The 19,860-nt window shown below is 43.1% G+C and overlaps 1 protein-coding gene across 1 annotated transcript in view; it reads right to left on the bottom strand.

Annotated features, from left to right (window-relative positions):
* Positions 1–19,553, bottom strand: part of LOC115163529 (protein Aster-B-like) — a 103,771-nt gene extending 84,218 nt beyond the window's left edge. Inside the window, exon 1 of the mRNA XM_029715509.1 lies at positions 19,457–19,553. The gene's annotated coding sequence lies outside the window, so the exon portion shown is untranslated. The remainder of the gene's footprint in view (positions 1–19,456) is intronic.
* Between the last annotated feature and the right edge of the window lie 307 nt (positions 19,554–19,860).

Here is a 19,860-nt window from a genome sequence, read left to right on the forward strand (position 1 = left end):
GGGTGCATCCTGTTTCCATTGATCATCCTTGAGATATTCCTACAACTTGATTGGAGTCACCTGTGGTAAATTCAATTGATTGGATATGATTTGGAAAGGCACACACCTGTCTATATAAGTTGACAGTGCATGTCATAGCAAAATCCATGCCATGAGGTTGAAGGAATTGTCCGTAGAGCTCTGAGACAGGATTGTATCGAGTTACAGATCTGGGGAAGGGTACCAAAACATTTCTGCAGCATTGAAGGTCCCCAAGAACAGAGTGGCCTCCATCATTCTTAAATGGAAGAAGTTTGGAACCACCAAGACTCTTCTTAGAGCTGGCCGCCCGGCCAAACTGAGCAATCGGGGGAGAAGGGCACTCTGACAGAGCTCTAGAGTTCCTCTGTGGAGATGGGAGAACTTTCCATGAGGACAACCATCTCTGCAGCACTCCACCAATCAGGCCTTTATGGTAGAGGGGCCAGACGAAAACCACTCATTAAAAGTCACATGACAGCCCGCTTAGGACTCTCAGACCATGAGAAACAAGATTATCTGCTCTGATGAAACTATATTGAACTCTTTTGCCCGAATGCCGAGCGTAATTTCTGGAGGAAACCTGGCACTGTCACTGCGGTGAAGCATGGTGGTGGTAGCATCATGCTGTAGGGATGTTTTTCAGCAGGAGGAACTGGGAGACTAGTCAGGATCGAGGCAAAGATGAACAGAGAAAAGTACAGAGAGATCCTTGATGAAAACCTGCTCCAGACCACTCAGGACCTCAGACTGGGGCGGAGGTTCACCTTCCAACAGGACAACGACCCTAAGCACACAGCCAAGATAACGCAGGAGTGGCTTCGAGACAAGTCTCTGAATGTCCTTGAGGCCCAGCCAGAGTCCGGACTTGAACCTGATCAAACATCTCTGGAGAGACCTGAAAATAGCTGTACAGCATCTCTTCCCATCCAACCTGACAGAGCTTGAGAGGATCTGCAGAGAAGAATGGGAGAAACTCCCCAAATACAGGTTTGCCAAGCTTGTAAAATCATACCCAAGAACACTCGAGTCTGTAATCGCTGCCAAAAGGTGCTTCAACAAAGTACTGAGTAAAGGGTCTGAATTCTTACGTAAATGTGTTATTTCAGTTTAATTGTTTTTTATAAATTAGCTAAAATTAGAAAAATCCTGTTTTTGCTTTGTCATTATGGGGTATTGTGTGTAGATTGATCTGGAAAAAAAACAATTTAATCAATTTTAGAATGAGGCTGTAACCTACCAAAATGTGGAAACAAAATCAAGGGTTCTGAATAGTTTCGGAAGGCACTGTATGTTTCTTTGCAAAAACATGTTACTATCAATGTTCCCAAACAGATTTCACTTGGTTTCCCAAATTAAGCACTGGGTAGCTGCAGGAACAATGTTGGTGAGGCCATGGCATACAGCGTTTGGGTGGAATATCACCTGTCGGGCAGTGAGAGCATGCTCCTCAAACAGTAGTTGATGTGTGGAGTGAAATAAGTGTTCTTATATTTATTTCTCAGCTGCTCATTATAAGCACATGTTCCACTATAAACCCCAAGTAACCTACAAAACGGACCGGTGGGAAAGCGCGTGGCCTCCATATGCTCTTTTTTTCCCCTGCCCCTGTTCCTGCCCATTTCATACTGTGCCATTCTAAATCTAAACTCATTTTACATATTTGTAAAGATAAGATTATATTGAGAATATTCCAATGGGTGAAAATATGATCACTTGATGAAAGAATAGCTGTGCAGCCTGAGGTAAGGATCAGAGCGCAAGCTTTTTTTCCCTCTACTTTCTCAAATCATCAATAGCCTACAGTCTTACCTTGCAGCCCATATATGTTTTGATTTCTAAGAAAATCTAAGGTTTGTATCATTCACAACTAAAGTTGCCAAATAACTCTAAATCTAGAATATAGGACCTGTTTCAAATGAACACTTCTACGCCCCAACATAGCCACTTCATATGCGCACTCTCTTCGTACATTTTATTCAGCTAAGTTCAATTATATCTTCTTACTATAAAATCATGTAAAGTAAAATGTCATGGGACTTATAAGCATATCTTTTCAGCTAAATGAACAGGTCTACAGCCAATGCTATGGAGCATAGCCAGATAACATAGGCCTACAGTAGGCCAAGTCATATTCTGTTCTGAAATACTTTTTATTACATTTACATTTACGTCACTTAGCAGACGCTCTTATCCAGAGTGACTTACAAATTATTCATATCGTAATGTTTCTTTAGACCTGACTAAAATAAATCATGTATTATTGTGATGGTGTATATGTTCCAAAGGTAAGCATCAGCGGCTTGTATGTGTGGAGGCCTGGAGATGCTAAACGTGTTTATGTTAATTAACGGTCAATTTCCGTGAGTCTTTTGTATGACAATGACCGCCACAGCCCTACCTATGATTGACTGGTGAGGAGTTGGGACGGTCGATCAGCTTGGATATGGTGGTCTTGTAGTTCTGTGGCACCACAATGAGATAGACAGCCTGCCCAGTTTAGTGGAGTCTGCCAATAGCACAGTCAGTGTAGTCAGCTCAGCTTTCCTTTCCCTATTGAGACCGTGTCTGTGCCTCGATCTACAGTGGTTCCTTCTTCAAAAGTTGTGTCATACTGCAGCAGCATTCCATGGCACGTTATTTGTCAGCCATTTTTTACGTTAATGCAAGTTAGTGCTAGTATGACCACCAGAGGGGATCTTTGAGAAGCAGTTGATAGTCTCCCATATTGGCATTACAATAGAATTTAAAACCTTTTTTGTAATAACATAGTAAATCAGTGATATTTATTCCCATAGTAATTCGTTATGGATCCATAACTAAATCAACATCTGCATTTTGAAAGAGCATTTTTATCATTATTTTATTAACGAACGTGTCAAAAGGTGTATTGGAGGCGAAGTCAGGTGCAGGAGAGCAGAGTATAATGAACAGGCGCACTTTTATAGTTCCAAAACGAGAGCACTACATTAATCAAACGCGCTCAAAAAACAGAACATAAAAATAAAGCGCGTCAACTAACACCACATAACATGAAACAATTACACACAAAACATGATGGGAAACAGATGGTTAAATACAAGTAGCTTAATTGGGGAAATGAAAACCAGGTGTGTATGGAAACAAGACAAGACAAATGGATATATGAAAAATGGAGCGGCGATGGCTAGAAAGCCGGTGACGTTGATCGCTGAATGCCGCCTGAACAAGGAGAGGAGCCGACTTCGGCGGAAGTCGTGACAGAACGCATAAAGATGCTGATGAAGAAATACAGTACAGTATATGCTTTTACAAGTCGATAATAAAGCATTTTGAAGATATAAGCCACCTGCATTTGTTCATTAGGATACTGTGCAGTCGCACAAGTAAACATAGCCTACAATACATACTTTAGTAAACATGGGAAAGTGCCTAATTCCTTACATAAGGGAGAGCGGGCCATGGGGCGGCAGGGTAGCCTAGTGTTGGACTAGTAACCGAAAGGTTGCAAGTTCAAATCCCCGAGCTGACAAGGTACAAATCTGTCGTTCTGCCCCTGAACAGGCAGTTAACCCACTGTTCCTAGGCCGTCATTGAAAATAAGAATTTGTTCTTAACTGACTTGCCTAGTAAAATAAATGTCTGTACTAGAGAATGTGGGCACATGGGAGACTGGGGTTCAATTCATCAATGGGGAAAAAGAAGTAAGTTGTTCTTGTAAATAAGAATTTGTTCTTAACTGTTTCCATACAGTATGTGTTATTTCATAGTTGTGATGTCTTCACTATTATTCTACAATGTAGAAAATAGTAAAAATAAAGAAAAATCCTGGAATGAGTAGGTGTGTCCAAACTTTTGACTGGTACTTGCTTAATTCATTTGATTAATATTATGGTGTTTCTATTCCAAGAAAAACGAAAAATCCTCGGTGTCCGTTAGGAAAATATGGCGCTGTACAACGCGACGGTCGGAAGTACAGTACTGGGCTATTTAGCTAAAGAATCCCTGTGTCGTGCTGGCAGGGCATGCAGGAGACCGGGGTTCAATTCCCCAACGGGGGAGGAAGGAGCAGGCTGTCCTTGTAAATAAGAATTTGTTCTTAACTGACTTGCCTAGTTAAATAAAGGTTACAGAGCATAACATTTCTGCACCCTAATTTTCTAATTCTAGTCTAACCAATACCCAAACGGAGATTCAGTGAAAATAAAAATCTCACTGATTTATCAAGACCAGTCCCCATGCTTGTCTCAGGTCAGTGCGAAACGATGCTGAAATCTTATTGCTTCAAATCCTATTGCTTCTAACTTCAATATTATTTTTAAATAAGACCTACACCACATTTAACAGCACATTACTCAACACTAGTGATACTCATTTTGCCTATGGTAGTCCTACAGTATATTAAAAATATATTTTTCAATGATGTGACTCTCAGCCAATAATTACATTTAGAGGATTGGAAGATTCAAAATTAATATCGAAGGGGCACTTTCCGTTAGATATTATCAGATATTCTCACAGATCCTAAGGGGCTTTCATATAATTCAAAATGAATTAATAATAAATCGCTTTGTTAAAAAAGTAATGATATTTGGGGGATTTAGTTTTCATTTAACCTAGAGTGAGAGAGAAAAAGGCAATTATTGAACATGGGGTGAGACATTCTCACTAATTTGTAAATAAAGCCAGTTTGTTATTTAGAATTATTTATTTCTGGAGATACTTAACTTGATTATTTAGCAGACATCACTTGCTTATATTCAGTCATTTACGTCAACACATATATCTTAAGAATATCATGGAATATAATTGAACATTTTCGTTTCTCCATGCTTGTCTCAAAGCAGCGAGAAATGGTGCTGAAATAGACATACACAGCGGGAAGGCTATAAATAACGATATTTTGGAGATTATTTGGTTTTCAAAAAAACAACAGTGAGAGATTGTAATGTAATCTGAATAAAGGCCAAAATAATATTTAGAAAGGCCAAAATATAGCCCTGCTAATAGCCATAATGTTCTGTAGTTTCGACCCAATGATTTGTCTAACAAACAAAGACCTTCGCGTCCTGCAGGCCCAGGCATGGATCAAAGCTGGCGAGACATTCATTGACGTCATCTACACAGACGAATCAATCTTGGCCCTTGAGCAATTTGCTCAAAATTGCTACAGAAAAAAAGGAAGAATTTCAAGCAAGCCGAGTCCCAAACATCCACTCAAACTCCATGTGTGGGGGGCAATTTCTCGCCAGAGACCAGGCCCATATTTGATTTTAAGTTTGGCTATTTACAAAGCAAAAGGTACATAAAATATTGTGGCCTACACCTCACGGACTGTTGGGTGTTCCACAATAATTCACCCTTGTCTCCTTTTTCAGGTATCATGGCTCGAGATTTCTTTGAGGAAGAAATCATCAAGAGATATGCTGGACCTTATGTCAGAGAGGTGTTTCTGGGACCACATCGAATGAAGCAATATTTTGTTACGTTTACAGTGCCTTGGAAAAGTACTCACCCCCCCTTCACATTTTTCCTATTTTGTTGCATTACAACCTGTAATTTAAATGGATTTGTATTTCATGTAATGGACATACACAAAATAGTCCAAATTGGTGAAGTGAAATGAAAGAAATTACGGAAAAGTGGTGCGTGCATATGTATTCACCCCTTTGCTATGAAGCTCCTAAATAAGATCTGGTGCAACCAATTACCTTCAGATCCACATAATTTGTTAAATAAAGTCCACCTGTGGGCAATCTAAGTGTTACATGAATCGGTCACATGATCTCAGTATATATACACACACCTGTTCTGAAAGGCCCTTGAGTCTGCAACACCACTAAGCAAGGGGCACCACCAAGCAAGCAGCACCATGAAGGCCAAGGAGCTCTCCAAACAGGTCAGGGACAAAGTACAGATCAGGATGGGTAATAAAAAAAATATCCGAAACTTTGAACATCCTACGGAGCACCATTAAATCCATTATTAAAAAATTGAAAGAATATGGCACCACAACAAACCTGCCAAGAGAGGGTCGCCCACCAAAAGTCATGGACCAGGCATGGAGGGCATTAATCAGAGGCAACAAAGAGACCAAAGGTAACCCTAAAGGAGCTGCAAAGCTCCACAGCGGAGATTGGAGTATCTGTCCATAGGACCCCTTTAATCCGTACACTCAAGAGCTGGGCTTTATAGAAGAGTGGCCAGCAAAAAGCCATTGCTTAAAGAAAAAAATGAGCAAACACGTTTAGTGTTCGCCAAAAGGCATGTGGGAGACTCCACAAACATATGGAAGAAGATACTCTGGTCAGACGAGACAAAAATGTAGCTTTTTGGCCATCAAGGAAACCGCCTTGTCTGGTACAAACCCAACACCTCATCACACCGAGAACGCCATCCCCACAGTGAAGAATGGTGGGGGCAGCATCATGCTGTGGGAATATTTTTCATCGGCAGGGACTGGGAAACTAGTCAGAATTGAAGCAATGATGGTGCTAAATACAGGGAAATTCTTGAGGGAAACCTGTTTACCTTCCAGAGATTTGAGACTGGGACGGAGGCTCACCTTCCAGCAGGCAGGACAATGACCCTAAGCATACTGCTAAAGCAACCCTTGAGTGGTTTAAGGGGAAACATTTAAATGTATTGGAATGGCCTAGTCAAAGCCCAGACCTCAATCCAATTGAGAATCTGTGGTATGACTTAAAGATTGCTGTACACCAGCGGAACCCATCCAACTTGAAGGAGCTGGAGCAGGTTTGCCTTGAAGAATGAGCAAAAATCCCAGTGCCTAGATGTGCCAAGCTTATAGACATACCCCAAGAGACTTGCAGCTGTAATTGCTGCAAAAGGTGGCTCTACAAAGTATTGACTTTTTTTTGGGGGGGGGGGGGGGGGTGAATCGTTATGCATGCCCAAGTTCAGTTTTCTTGTCTTATTTCTTGTTTGTTTCACAATAAAAAATATTTTGCATCTTCAAAGTGGTAGGCATGTTGTGTAAATCAAATGACACAAACCCCCCCAAAATCCATTTTAATTCCAGGTTGTAAGGCAACAAAATATTTAAAAAATGCCAAGGGGGTGAATACTTTCGCAAAGCACTGTAGGCCTATTTACATGTATATTTCTATTATTGTACCTAATGTTGGCTGTTGGGCTAAATGTATTTTATTCTTCTCCAAATGCAGACAATGCGGTGGGGGGTTCACACCTAGCTCGGCTATTAGACTATTCTTTAGTAAAGGTTGAATAGTCTATTGTTCAGCTAATAGCCCATCCTAGAAATGTTGTTAAAAGAATTCACAGCCTGCTACGCTTGTGAAAAACGAATAATAATAATTTTTCCCTTGTTAAATATTCCAATTGATAAAGTGTTTTTAGCCACAAATCGGCCCCAACCCCAATTAATACACTTGGGCACAGTCAACAGCGTGCTGGACTTCAGGCTAGAATGCTGAGGGTTCGAAACCTTCTCCCTGCTTGTTTCATTACATTATTATGCCAGTCTCAGAGCAAATAGCCTGGATTATTACTGCCATCTCGTTCCACGCGTCATTCTCCACCTGAGTGGCTCGCTTGTGGGCGTACCAAACTCACTAAAAGTGGCAGTAATAAAGCCTCTCTTGAATAAGACAAACCTTGACCTCCCATTCTTCTCAAACATTTTATAAAAGCTGTTGCGCAGCAACCCACTTCCTTCCTGAAGACAAATAATGTATATGGATAGCGTCAGTCTGGTTTTAGACTCCACACCTTTTAATGGTGTCAGACCAAGGCTCTGCATCTGTCCTCGTGCTCATTGACCTTAGTGCCGCTTTTGACACCATCGATCACCACATTATTTTGAAGAGATTGGAAACCCTGATTGGTCTGCATGGACAAGTTCTTGGTTTAGATCTTTTCTGTTGGAAAGATATCAGCTCGTCTCTGTGGATCGTTTGTACTCTGACAAATCAATTGTAAGTTTCGCTGTTCCTCAAGGTTCCGTTTTAGGATAACTATAGTTTTCACTATATATTCTACCTCTTGGTTATGTCATTCAGAAACACAATGTCAACTTTCACTGCTATGTGGATGACACACAGCTGTACATTTTGATGAAACAACAAAATTGCCAACCCTGGAAGCCTGTATTTTAGACATAAGGAAGTAGATGGCGGCAAATTTTTTACTTTTAAACTCTGACAAAACAGAGATGCTAGTTCTAGGTCCCACCAAACAAAGATATCTGCTACAATTAATCTTGATGGTTGTACCGTCAGTGTTACTCTGGACCCTGATTCTCTTTCAATTAACATATCAAGACTATTTCAAGGATAGCTTTATTCCATCTTCGTAACATTGCAAAAATCAGAAACATTTAGTCCAAAAATTATGCAGAAAAGCTAATCCATGTTTTGTCACTTCTAGATTAGACTACTAATCTAGATTAGACTCTCCGGCTACCCAAATAAAGCACTAAATACATTTCAGTTAGTGCTAAATATGGCAACTTCACTAGAACCACATTTTTGTATCATATTACTCCAGTGCTAACCTCTCTACACTGAATTCCTGTTTAGGGCTAGGGCTGATTTCAACATTTTACTGCTAACCTACAAGGCATTACATGGACTTGCTCCTACCGATCTCTCCGATTTGGTCCTGCCGTACATACCTACTTGTACCCTACAGTCACAAGACAGGCCACCTTATTGTCCTTACAATTTCTAAGCAAAAGCTGGATGCAGGGCTTTCTCCTATAGAGCTCAATTTTTATAGAATGGTCTGCCTATCCACGTGAGAGACGTAGTCTCGGTCTCAACCTTTAAGTCTTTACTGAAGAGTCATCTCTTTAGTAGGTCCTATGATTGAGTGTAGTCTGGCCCAGGGGTGCTAAGGTGAATGTCAAGGCACTGGAATGACGAAACGCTCTTGCGGTCTCTGCCTGCCTGGCTCTGTCTTACTGGTGCTCTTCCATGCTGCCCCTAGGATGGGTGCGTCACGTCATGCCAGGCTTTTTTGCGCTACACCCAACTTGAGTGGGTTGAGTCACTGACGTGATCTTCCTGTCCAGTCTTGCGCCCCCTCGGGTTTGTGCGGTGGCAGAGATCTTCATGGGCTATACTCAGCCTTGTTTCAGGGTAGTAAGTTGGTGGTCTTTTGATATTTCTGTAGTGGTGTGGGGGCTGTGCTTTGGCAAGGTGGGTGGAGTTATATCTTGTCTGGTTGGCCCTGTCCAAGGGTATTGCTGGACGGGGCCAGTGTCCCTCGACCCACCCCCCCCTGAGCCCTAGGACCATGCCTCAAGACTACCTGGCCTGATGACTCCTGGCTGTCCCCAGTCCACCTGGTCGTGCTGCTGCTCGTTTCAGCTGTTCTGCCAGCGGCTATGGAACCCTGACCTGTTCACCGGACGTGCTACCTTGTCCTGGACCTGCTGTTTTCGACTCTCCATCTTCCTCTCTGTCTACCACACCTGCTGTCTCGATCTCTGAATGCTCGGCTATGAGAAGCCAACTGACATTTACTCCTGAGGTGCTGAACTGTTTCTCCCTCTACAACCACTGTGATTATTATTTGATCCTTCTGGTCATCTATGAACGTTTGAACATCTTGAAGAACAATCTGGCCTTAATGGCCATGTACTCTTATAATCTCCACCCGGCACAACCAGAAGAGGACTGGCCACCCACCCCTCATAACCTGGTTCCTCTAGGTTTCTTCCTAAGTTTTTCCTAGCAACCGTGCTTTTACATCTGCATTGCTTGCCGTTTGGGGTTTTAGGCTGTATTTCTGTATAAGCACTTTGTGACATCTGCTGATGTAAAAAGGGGTTTATAAATACATTTGATTGATTGATATGTATGTGTGTTTGTGTGTGTGTGTATTGGTTGGTAGTTAGTTGGGGTTGTGTTGGGAGTGGGGTGGGGTGGGGTAATGCGTTTATTGTGTGGAGTTTATGGCATGGGTGTGTTTATGTGATGTTTGTGGGTGTGTTTATGTGATGTTTGAAGCTAGGTTCATGCATGATTAGAGTGTGTAGGAGTATATGGATTTTACCTCTACTACATTTGAGATGTCATTTTCACTGTGTGTGTTTGTGATCTTGATCTTGTAAATCTAGTTGATCTTCGATAGAGGAAGAGGATGTTTTATACTTCCAAAACAAACTTTTTTTTTCCCAAACAAAGATATACATTTTTTAAATCTTAAAAGTTCAAAGCTCAAACTTTAAGAGGTCTGTAACCTGTATAGAACTGAACGCCTTCATTAGATGAATTGTATTAATAATACAACAATGGGGAAGGTTGATGGATGAATGTGCCAAGGTGTTGCATTTGCAAATGAATTTGAGACATAGCTATGATTAAATCGCTAGATTTGTTTACTATCAGAGTCACTAGCCAGCACTGGCCCCTTTGCCCTCAAGAGATAACAACATTCACCTGTGAGCCGTGGTCAAATATTGGACTTGGGCTATCTAGAGATCAATACAAATACTACTGGCAGTAAATAATGAACTAGTAGACACTACATCAAAAAGTGTTTTGTTTCCAATAGCTGCCTTCAGTACGATACTGTACCATGTACTACCATCAGCTGTTTTTTTACACAACACTACTGTACTCTACAGAATGTATTATTCTGTCTAATAACATATTAAAGGATGACAATGTGGAGACAGTTCACTTCCAGGTCATAGCCATCCAGCTGTCTTAATGCTAGATAATAACAATACAGACAATACTTAACAATCTATGAAACGATCGACAGAAAATTCAGGAGAAAGTAAAACATTACTCTTCAGGTCGATAATGCCTTTAAAGTCGCAAAGTAGTGCAATAGAGAGCAGCAATTCACATATATACACACACTCATGCACGTGCACACACAAACTTGCTCTCCTCCTGGTGTCAGATTCCAAGGTGACTGTGTCTGTGACTCATGAGCAGCAGATGAAGTTACCGGGGGAAATGGGGACTCGTGGCGACACTGCGGGACACCTTTGGACCTATCATCTAGTCCGGTCTGAGCGTGCGCCACAGCTGTTCCCACCAGCTCCTCTCCCCCACCCCCCCTCTCCACAGTCCAACCTGTTGGCAGGCTCAATGTGGCAGCGGGATAACAGCATGCATTATATATTCTCTTTACAGCTTCACACGTTCAGGTCGCCCTGGACATGCTCAGGTGGACAGGTGATGTCACCACCACTAAATGAGAGGTTGGAGCTGAGAATGAGGAGACGGGGAGAAGAGTGATCTCAGCCCTATACAGTCACTTCATTAATAAGGTTTCCACTGTAACAGCCATGAAATATTATATGTCATATAACACATCATGATATGTTATAAGTCATGTCATATAACACATCAAATGGTTTCTATATGAAAGAGCACATGGAAATGATTTCATGAATAAAGATGCTAAAGGCAAGGAACAAAGAGGTACAGTAGGACACAATGTCTCCGAGGCTAAGACCAACGCTGGCCTCCCCTAGAAAGGAACGTGGGGTGACTCGAGGCCATCAGGCACAGTTGGAGGAACCTCAAATGCCCCCTCATGTATTGTGCCTGGTTTACATTATTGGGACCCACCACAGAGTCACTTTGCTGTTACAGCTGAGACAGAGATGGCTATTTTCCATGACTTTGGACCGCTGCGGTCGACCACTCCGCGCTACAGTACGACCAGATTACCGCTAGCCTCCTTCCATGCCTCATTTCTCACCATCAAACGTTTCATAGTATTGTTCTGTCCTTTCCCATTCTATTGTTAGACCATTGCCATGTCAACAGCAAGAAGTAACAAAGTGTGTGCAGATTACAGTCATGTTAATGATCATTAAGTCTTTCATGCAAAAGTAAGCACGTGATGTAAGGCTCTGGTGAGAACAGAACAGCAGCGCTAAGTACTGCAATCAGTTGAGACATTCACACGGGTCACAGAACCATTCAGAGAGTTATCAAAGAGGTCACATAGTCATTCAGAGAGATATCAAAGAGGTTACATAGCTGAACATGCCTGCTCTCAGAGAATGAAATAAACTCTTGTAGTGCAAAGCATGGTAAATACTCAGAAAATAGATACTTTGAAGTACTTTGACTGTACTAGCTTTATGTATCACAGACAGGGCTATCATGAATTATCTTTCGACATCTTTTCTAGTAGCATAAGCCTACAGTATAATAGAGCTATGGTTGCGTCTCTGACTGATAAGAGTGGTCCGCTCTCCACTCAGCATGGCAGAAAGTCGGAGTGTGTGAGTGAAACAGCTGGTGCTGCAGAGGATAAAGCTGCCTGCAGGCTCCAGCGCTCTGTTGTGATTTATACCTTTGTCAAATATATATTTTCCCCTCAGGCTATTCCCTAGTTTCTACTGCATGTCCAAGGCCTCCCTCTTCAAGGAGAATCTTACGTTGATCCACAGTGACAATACCGCCAGATGAACTACTGATACAGAATGCCAGTGGACTCGAGTCAAACAAAGCTGTGAAAAGTGAAAAGGAGACAGATACAGTACGCTACATGAACAACAAACAAAACAACCAAACAGTTTTGGATATAGGTACTGCCACACATAAAATATTTATACATTACATTCTCTCTTTTTCCTCAGGGTGAAATGTTACTGACGCGGAGACGAGGTTGGAGAACGACAGTGTTTGAACAGAAAACTGACAAGTGTTAATTGTCAGACCCATTGAGTTATTCTCGAAGGCACAGGTAAGTGATGTGATGCAGAAATATCATGAGTTATGTTAAGCTGTGACAAGAACATAAACCCTGCTCGCTCACGTAACCACATTTACCCCATCTTACCTTTCCCCTTCCTGTACTAAATCTACAGTAGGCCTCACAGGTCTCAAAGTACGCTACAGGCCTCACTGTACGCTACAGGCCTCACTGTACGCTACAGGCCTCACTGTACGCTACAGGCCTCGGAGGCCTCACTGTACGCTACAGACCTCACTGTACGCAACAGGCCTCACTGTACGCCACAGGCCTCACTGTATGCTATAAGCCTCAGTACGCCACAGGCCTCACTGTACGCTACAGGCCTAACAGTATGCTACAGGCCTCGGAGGCCTCACTGTATGCTACAGACCTCACTGTACGCAACAGGCCTCACTGTACGCCACAGGCCTCACTGTATGCTATAAGCCTCAGTACGCCACAGGCCTCACTGTACGCCACAGGCCTCACTGTATGCTATAAGCCTCATAGTATGCCACAGACCTCACTGTATGCTACAGACCTCACTGTACGCTAAAGAACTTATAGTACACTAAAGATATCACTTTACGCTACAGGACCTCACTGTACGCTACAGGCCTCACTGTATGCTACAGGCCTAACAGTACGCTACAGGCCTCGGAGGCCTCACTGTACGCTACAGGCCTCATAGTACGCCACAGATCTCACTGTATGCTACAGACCTCACTGTACGCTAAAGATATCACTTTACGCTACAGACCTCACTGTACTCTATAAGCCTCATAGCACGCTACAGACTTCATAGGCCTCACGGTACGCCACAGGCCTCACGGTACGCCACAGGCCTCACGGTACGCCACAGGCCTCACGGTACGCCACAGGCCTCACGGTACGCCACAGGCCTCACGGTACGCCACAGGCCTCACGGTACGCCACAGACCTCACGGTACGCCACAGACCTCACGGTACGCCACAGACCTCACGGTACGCCACAGGCCTCACGGTACGCCACAGGCCTCACGGTACGCCACAGGCCTCACGGTACGCCACAGGCCTCACGGTACGCCACAGGCCTCACGGTACGCCACAGACCTCACGGTACGCCACAGGCCTCACGGTACGCCACAGGCCTCACGGTACGCCACAGGCCTCACGGTACGCCACAGGCCTCACGGTACGCCACAGGCCTCACGGTACGCCACAGACCTCACGGTACGCCACAGACCTCACGGTACGCCACAGACCTCACAAATCAAATTTTATTGGTCACATACACCTATTTAGCAGATGTTATTGTGGCTGACCAGTGATTACATAGGGCAGCAGCCACTAAGGTGCAGGGTTGAGTAACCGGGTGGAAGCCGGCTAGGGATGGCTATTTAACAGTCTGTTGGCCTTGAGATAGAAGCTGTTTTTCAGTCTCTCAGTCCCAGCTTTGATGTACCTGTACTGACCTCGCCTTTTGGATGATAACGGGGTGAACAGTCCGTGGCTCGGGTGATTGGCCTTCCTGTGACATCGAGTGCTGTGGGTGTCCTGTGGTTGTGGGCGGTGCAGTTGCCGTACCAGCCGGTGAAACAGCCCGACAGGATAATCTCAATTGTGCATCTGTAAAAGTTTGTGAGGGTTTTAGGGGCCAAGCCTTCTTCACCACACTGTCTGTGTGGGTGGACCGTTTCAGATTGTTAGTGATGTGTACGCCGAGGAACTTAACTTTCCACCTTCTCCACTGCGGTCCTGTCAATGTGGATAGGGACTTTCTCCCTCTGCTGTTTCCTGAAGTCCACGATCAGCTCCCTCATTTTGTTGACGTTTCCTACCTTCACCACCTGGGGGCTGCCCGTCAGGAAGTCCAGGACCCAGTTGCTCAGGGTGGGGTTCAGACCCAGGGCCCCAAGCTTAATGATGAGCTTGGGTGGTACTATGGTGATAAAGGCTAAGCTATACTCAATGAACCACATTCTTACATAGGTATGTATCCCTTTTGTCCAGATGGGATAGGGCAGTGTGCAGTCTGATGGCGATTGCATCGTCTGTGGATCTATTGGGGCAGTATGTAAATTGAAGTAGGTCTTAGGTGTCAGGTAAGGTATAGGTTATATGATCCTTAACTAGCCTCTCAAAGCACATCTTGATGTCACAAGTGATTGCTATGGGGCGATATTCATTTAGTTCAGTTACCTTTGCTTTCTTGGGTACAGGAACGATGGTGGACATCTTGAAGCAAATGGGGACAGCAGACTGGGATAGGGAGAGATTGAATATGTCCGTAAACACTCCAGCCAGCTGGTCTGTGCATGCTCTGAGGATGCGGCTAGGGATTCCGTCTGGGACGCCAGTCTTGCGAGGGTTAACGCGCTTAAAATGTCTTACTCACGATGGCCACAGATCTGTGATTGTCTGTAGGCCCTGCCACATGCGTCTCGCGTCTGAGCCGTTGAATTGCGACTATACTGTACTGACGTTTTGCCTAAAAGATTGCCTTACGGAGGGAATAACTACACTATTTGTATTCAACCATATACCCAGTCACCTTGCCAGGCCTCACAGTACGCTACAGGCCTCACAATACGCTACAGGCATCACTGGAATCTGATCACTCATTAACCCCCTGCAGTGGAGGAGAATAAAGGAACATATTGTGTACCAAACCACTGCATTCATGACCATTCATCCTGTATACAGAAGCTATACAACTGCTTCTGTGTTGCTTACTGTATGTGCCTGTGACAACAATGTCAGATGGTACATGAAGCTGGAGATGGAAATTAGTTACAGTGCCTTCGGGAAAAGTATTCAGACCCTTGACTTTTTTCCACATTTTGTTACAGCCTTATTTTTCAATGGATTACATTTTTTTTAAATCCTCAGCAATCCACACACAATACCCCATAATGACAAAGCAAAAACAGATTATTTTTAAATGTATTACAAATAAAAAACAGAAGTACCTTATACAGACCCTTTGCAATGACAATTAAAATTGAACTTAGGTGCATCTTGTATCCATTGATCATCCTTGAGATATTTCTACAACTTGATTGGAGTCCACCTGTGGTAAATTGAATTGATTGGACATGATTTGGAAAGGCACAGACCTGTCTATATAAGGTCCCACAGTTGACAGTGCATGTCAGAGCAAAAACCAAGCCATGAGGTCGAAGGAATTTTCCGTAGAGCTTCGACACAGGATTATGTCGAGTCACAGATCTGGGGAAGGCTACCAAAACATTTCTGCAATCAGGGGAGAAGGGTCGTGGTCAGGGAGGTCACTCTGACAGAGCTCTAGCGCTCCTCTGTGGAGATAGGAGAACCTTCCAAAGGGACTACCATCTCTGCAGCACTCCACCAATCAGGCCTTTACGGTAGTGGCCAGACGGAAGCCACTCCAGTAAAAAGGCACATGACAGCCTGCTTGGAGTTTTCCAAAAGGCACCTAAAGACTCTCAGACCATGAGAAACAAGATTCTCTGGTCTGATGAAACCAAGATTCAATTATTTGGCCTGAATGCCAAGTGTCACGCCTGGAGAAAACCTGGCACCATCCCTACGGTGAAGCATGGTGGTGGCAGCATCATGCTGTGGGGGTGTTTTTCAGTGGCAGGGATTGAGAGATTAGTCAGAATCGAGGTAAAGATGGACAGAGAAAAGTTCAGAGAGATCCTTGATGAAAACCTGTTCCAGAGTGCTCAGTACCTCAGACTGGGCGAAGGTTCACCTTCCAACAGGACAACAACCCTAAGCACACAGCCAAGACAACACAGGAGTGGCTTCGAGACAAGTCTCTGAATGTCCTTGAGTGACCCAGCCAGAGCCCGGACTTGAATCCGATCGAACATCTCTCGAGAGACCTAAAAATAGCTGTGCAGCAATGCTCCCCATCCAACCTGACAGAGCTTGAGAGGGTCTGCAGAGAAGAATGGGAGAAACTCCCCAAATACAGGTGTGCCATGCTGGTAGTGTCATACCCAAAAAGACTCAAGGCTGTAATTGCTGCCAAAGGTGCTTCAACAATGTAATCAGAAAAGGGTCTGATATCTGTTTCTATTTTTTATAAATTAGCAACAATTTCTAAAAAGCCGCTTTTGCTTTGTCATTATGGGGTATTGTATGTAGATTAATGAGGGGAAAAAACAATGTAATAATTTTTGAATATGGTCGTAACCTAACAAAATATGTAAAAAGTCAAGGGGTCTGAATACTTTCCGAAGGCACTGTATGCCGAAACATCTGGTGTAAACATAAATAGCATTTTAAATGCCTCTGGAAATGATCTGTACTACGTTTATCTTTTGCATGAATCTTACATCAATGGCTACAAGGATTCCTATCATACCAACACTCTCCAAAGGCATACTTGTGTGCATTGAGGGCCTTGTACTGTGACTGTAGCTTCACTTTACACACATTAAAGGGGCGTTCTAAAGCCCATTCTGGCTTTAGAACGTACATCACAACTTATCAGCCTGGCAGTGAATACTTATGCCTTCTTCTGATTCTCTCCATCCTAAAAACAGCTGAATGTTTTGGTTCACGTCCATGGAGGAAATGAGAGTTTTCATCTCTAATTTACAGTATTCGGTGTGTTCTAAAATTAGCACTTGCTCCATTGTGGAAACCAACCTGGGCCCAGAGTGTGGTGTGGAACATGTAACACTGTATGAAATAGTTAGTCAGACAGACAAGCTTTACCACACTTAGCCAGAGTCTCATTCTAAACAGTGAAAGGTAGGTTTTCACCAGACCGACAGTGTTTGTTAAACCACAATCACAGAAGGATATGTCTGTGTTATTAAGCCTAATTGTGCCTGTTAGGAATAAATAAGATGACAGCACTTTCAGCTAAGCTTCAGTAGATGTTATGTGTTCTAACGAAGCATTTGACACAGTCTGTTTGGGTTTTTAGATGTTCTATTATCCACCTTCGATCTTCTTTATAAGCTTAAGTGATGTGTTCGTGATAACTGGTTTGTGATAACTAGAAGGTATTTCTTTCATGGCCGTAAACAAAAAAAAGAGGTTTAACTAGATATGGCTAATTTGTAGTGCGTAGAGAAGACAGGTTGACAGCACTAATCATCCTACATGGCAATACTGTTCTAAACTTAACATACTGTCAAAACCACCCAGGATGTCCAGCTACAAACAGGCAGACCAATTACCGAATCTTCTTGAGAAATTACATTTTGGCTCATGTCATCCCATACAAACAATTCCTTTTAAGGCCAGTCTGATTCAGTCATTTACATAAAAGGGATGCCATTTGTGCCACCACAGTCTCTTGGACAGACAGTTCCCACGCTACTTCACCACCAGCCACTTAAACACAGTATCTGCAACTCTCAAGTACAGATGTAGGATCTTAATTTGAGCCAGTTTGCTACAGCCGAAAAATAATCCTGCAGCAACAGGATTATGTAGATTCTAATTAATGAAAATGTTTGCCTCCAAGCCAACTGGCACTGGAGTAAGGGAGAAGGTTTGTGAATTTATTTAAGCTGTGAAGAAAACATTGTAGTTTCGATATGACAGAAAGAGAAAGGGCCCTGACTGCTGCTTCCTGTGAGCCAGAGAAGCACTTTCCCAGGCCTGACAAAGTCATGTCACACACTACAGAAGAAGAGAAGCTGTCTGAGGCGGAGAGAGACTGGCTGGCTGTGAGAATCATTCAAATTGGTGTTATTCAGATTTGTCTAGGAAGAGAGACACTGCAGGTTATATTCATGTTGCATGCATCCCGAGAGTTTCAGTCAGAATAAAATGGAGATGGCACATATTCTAGGTAGAGATATAGCCTAGAGTACAGAGAATACAACACACTTTTAAGAGACAGTTACATCATACTGTACTAAGGAGGTTTAGTTAGGCTACAAAGGTTTTATGGGGTAAATGCATACAAAGGAGTGTTTAGAAACTTGCATAATCAAGGCACAAGGGTGCTATAGAGTAGGACTGGGGACCCCTATTGGTATTTCTCCAGTTGTTGTGCTGCACACATGCTGCCCTGCATAACAGCTGGCTGGGGGTCATGTTACAAAGCCAATTGAGAGAGGAGCTGTGTGCAGAATGTCAGCAACATGTCCAACTGACCAAAGGGTATCACTGTGTAATCCATCCCTCATCAAGCCTCCCAATATTAATTACTGTCCATAATAGAAAGTCTGATAAGTTCATTATAGAGATTTAAAAAGTGTTCAAGAGGATCCTGTGATGGAGTCTTAGTTATGGACTTTGAAAACGTTTTCAATGCAGTGATAATAACTTTTTGTTTGAACACTGCCAGGCATGCCAATCAATATGATTATTTTATAAGGAAATTATGCGCCTCAAGTCATGGCAGAAGCAGATGCTTCACAACCACCAATTAAGTGAAACATCTTTGACATGGAACAGTCGATGGGCTTCGTGATATTCTCTGAAGTATTACCCACATCGCTATTCACTCTAACTAATTATCGTCGGCTGTAATGAATGTCAACAAGTGAACAAGGAAAGTAAAGGTAAATAAGAATGCCCTACCTTTGCAGAGGTCCAGCACAAACAGTGGCCAGTGTGACGCGTTTATTTCTCAATTATAACATGAAATATTAAATTGCCTCCATCCTTATACTTCATTATGTATTTAAATATCAGCAATACATTAAGACTCAATTTATAAACTCGGTACGATTTAATTGATTCAGCCTATCAGTTGGTTGAAGTGGACTGTGTGGCTATATAAAGCCTATTCCAAAATCGTTACTTGTATTTCAAAATGCTTTACCTTCCAGATGTTCTTCAAAATGTTTAAATCTTTCGTCTACATCAGCAAGTTTGAGTACGCTATTCATTGAACGTGAAACTGACGCGTAGTTCAATACGCACGAAGAAGTTCAGTGAGCACAAGGAGATTGATTCGTTGAACACACGAACTATCAGTGCATCTTGTAGGCGGAGCCAAGTCCCGTTACTCTGGATCCGAGCAATCATTCCCTGCCTCTCAGAGCCAGAGAGAGCAGACCACTGCCCAGTGACCTATCAGTTGCAAGCACATGCTGCAGACCAAAACAGTAAACTGACCTCCCTAATTTTAACCTCTTAGTTATCAAGATGAAATACACATTTCCCACAAACTCAGAAACATCCAAGCTATGTGAGGTAGGTATTCCTAAACATGCCTATACATGA

This window comes from Salmo trutta, chromosome 26 (assembly GCF_901001165.1).
Source record: "Salmo trutta chromosome 26, fSalTru1.1, whole genome shotgun sequence".
Classification (NCBI taxonomy): domain Eukaryota; kingdom Metazoa; phylum Chordata; class Actinopteri; order Salmoniformes; family Salmonidae; genus Salmo; species Salmo trutta.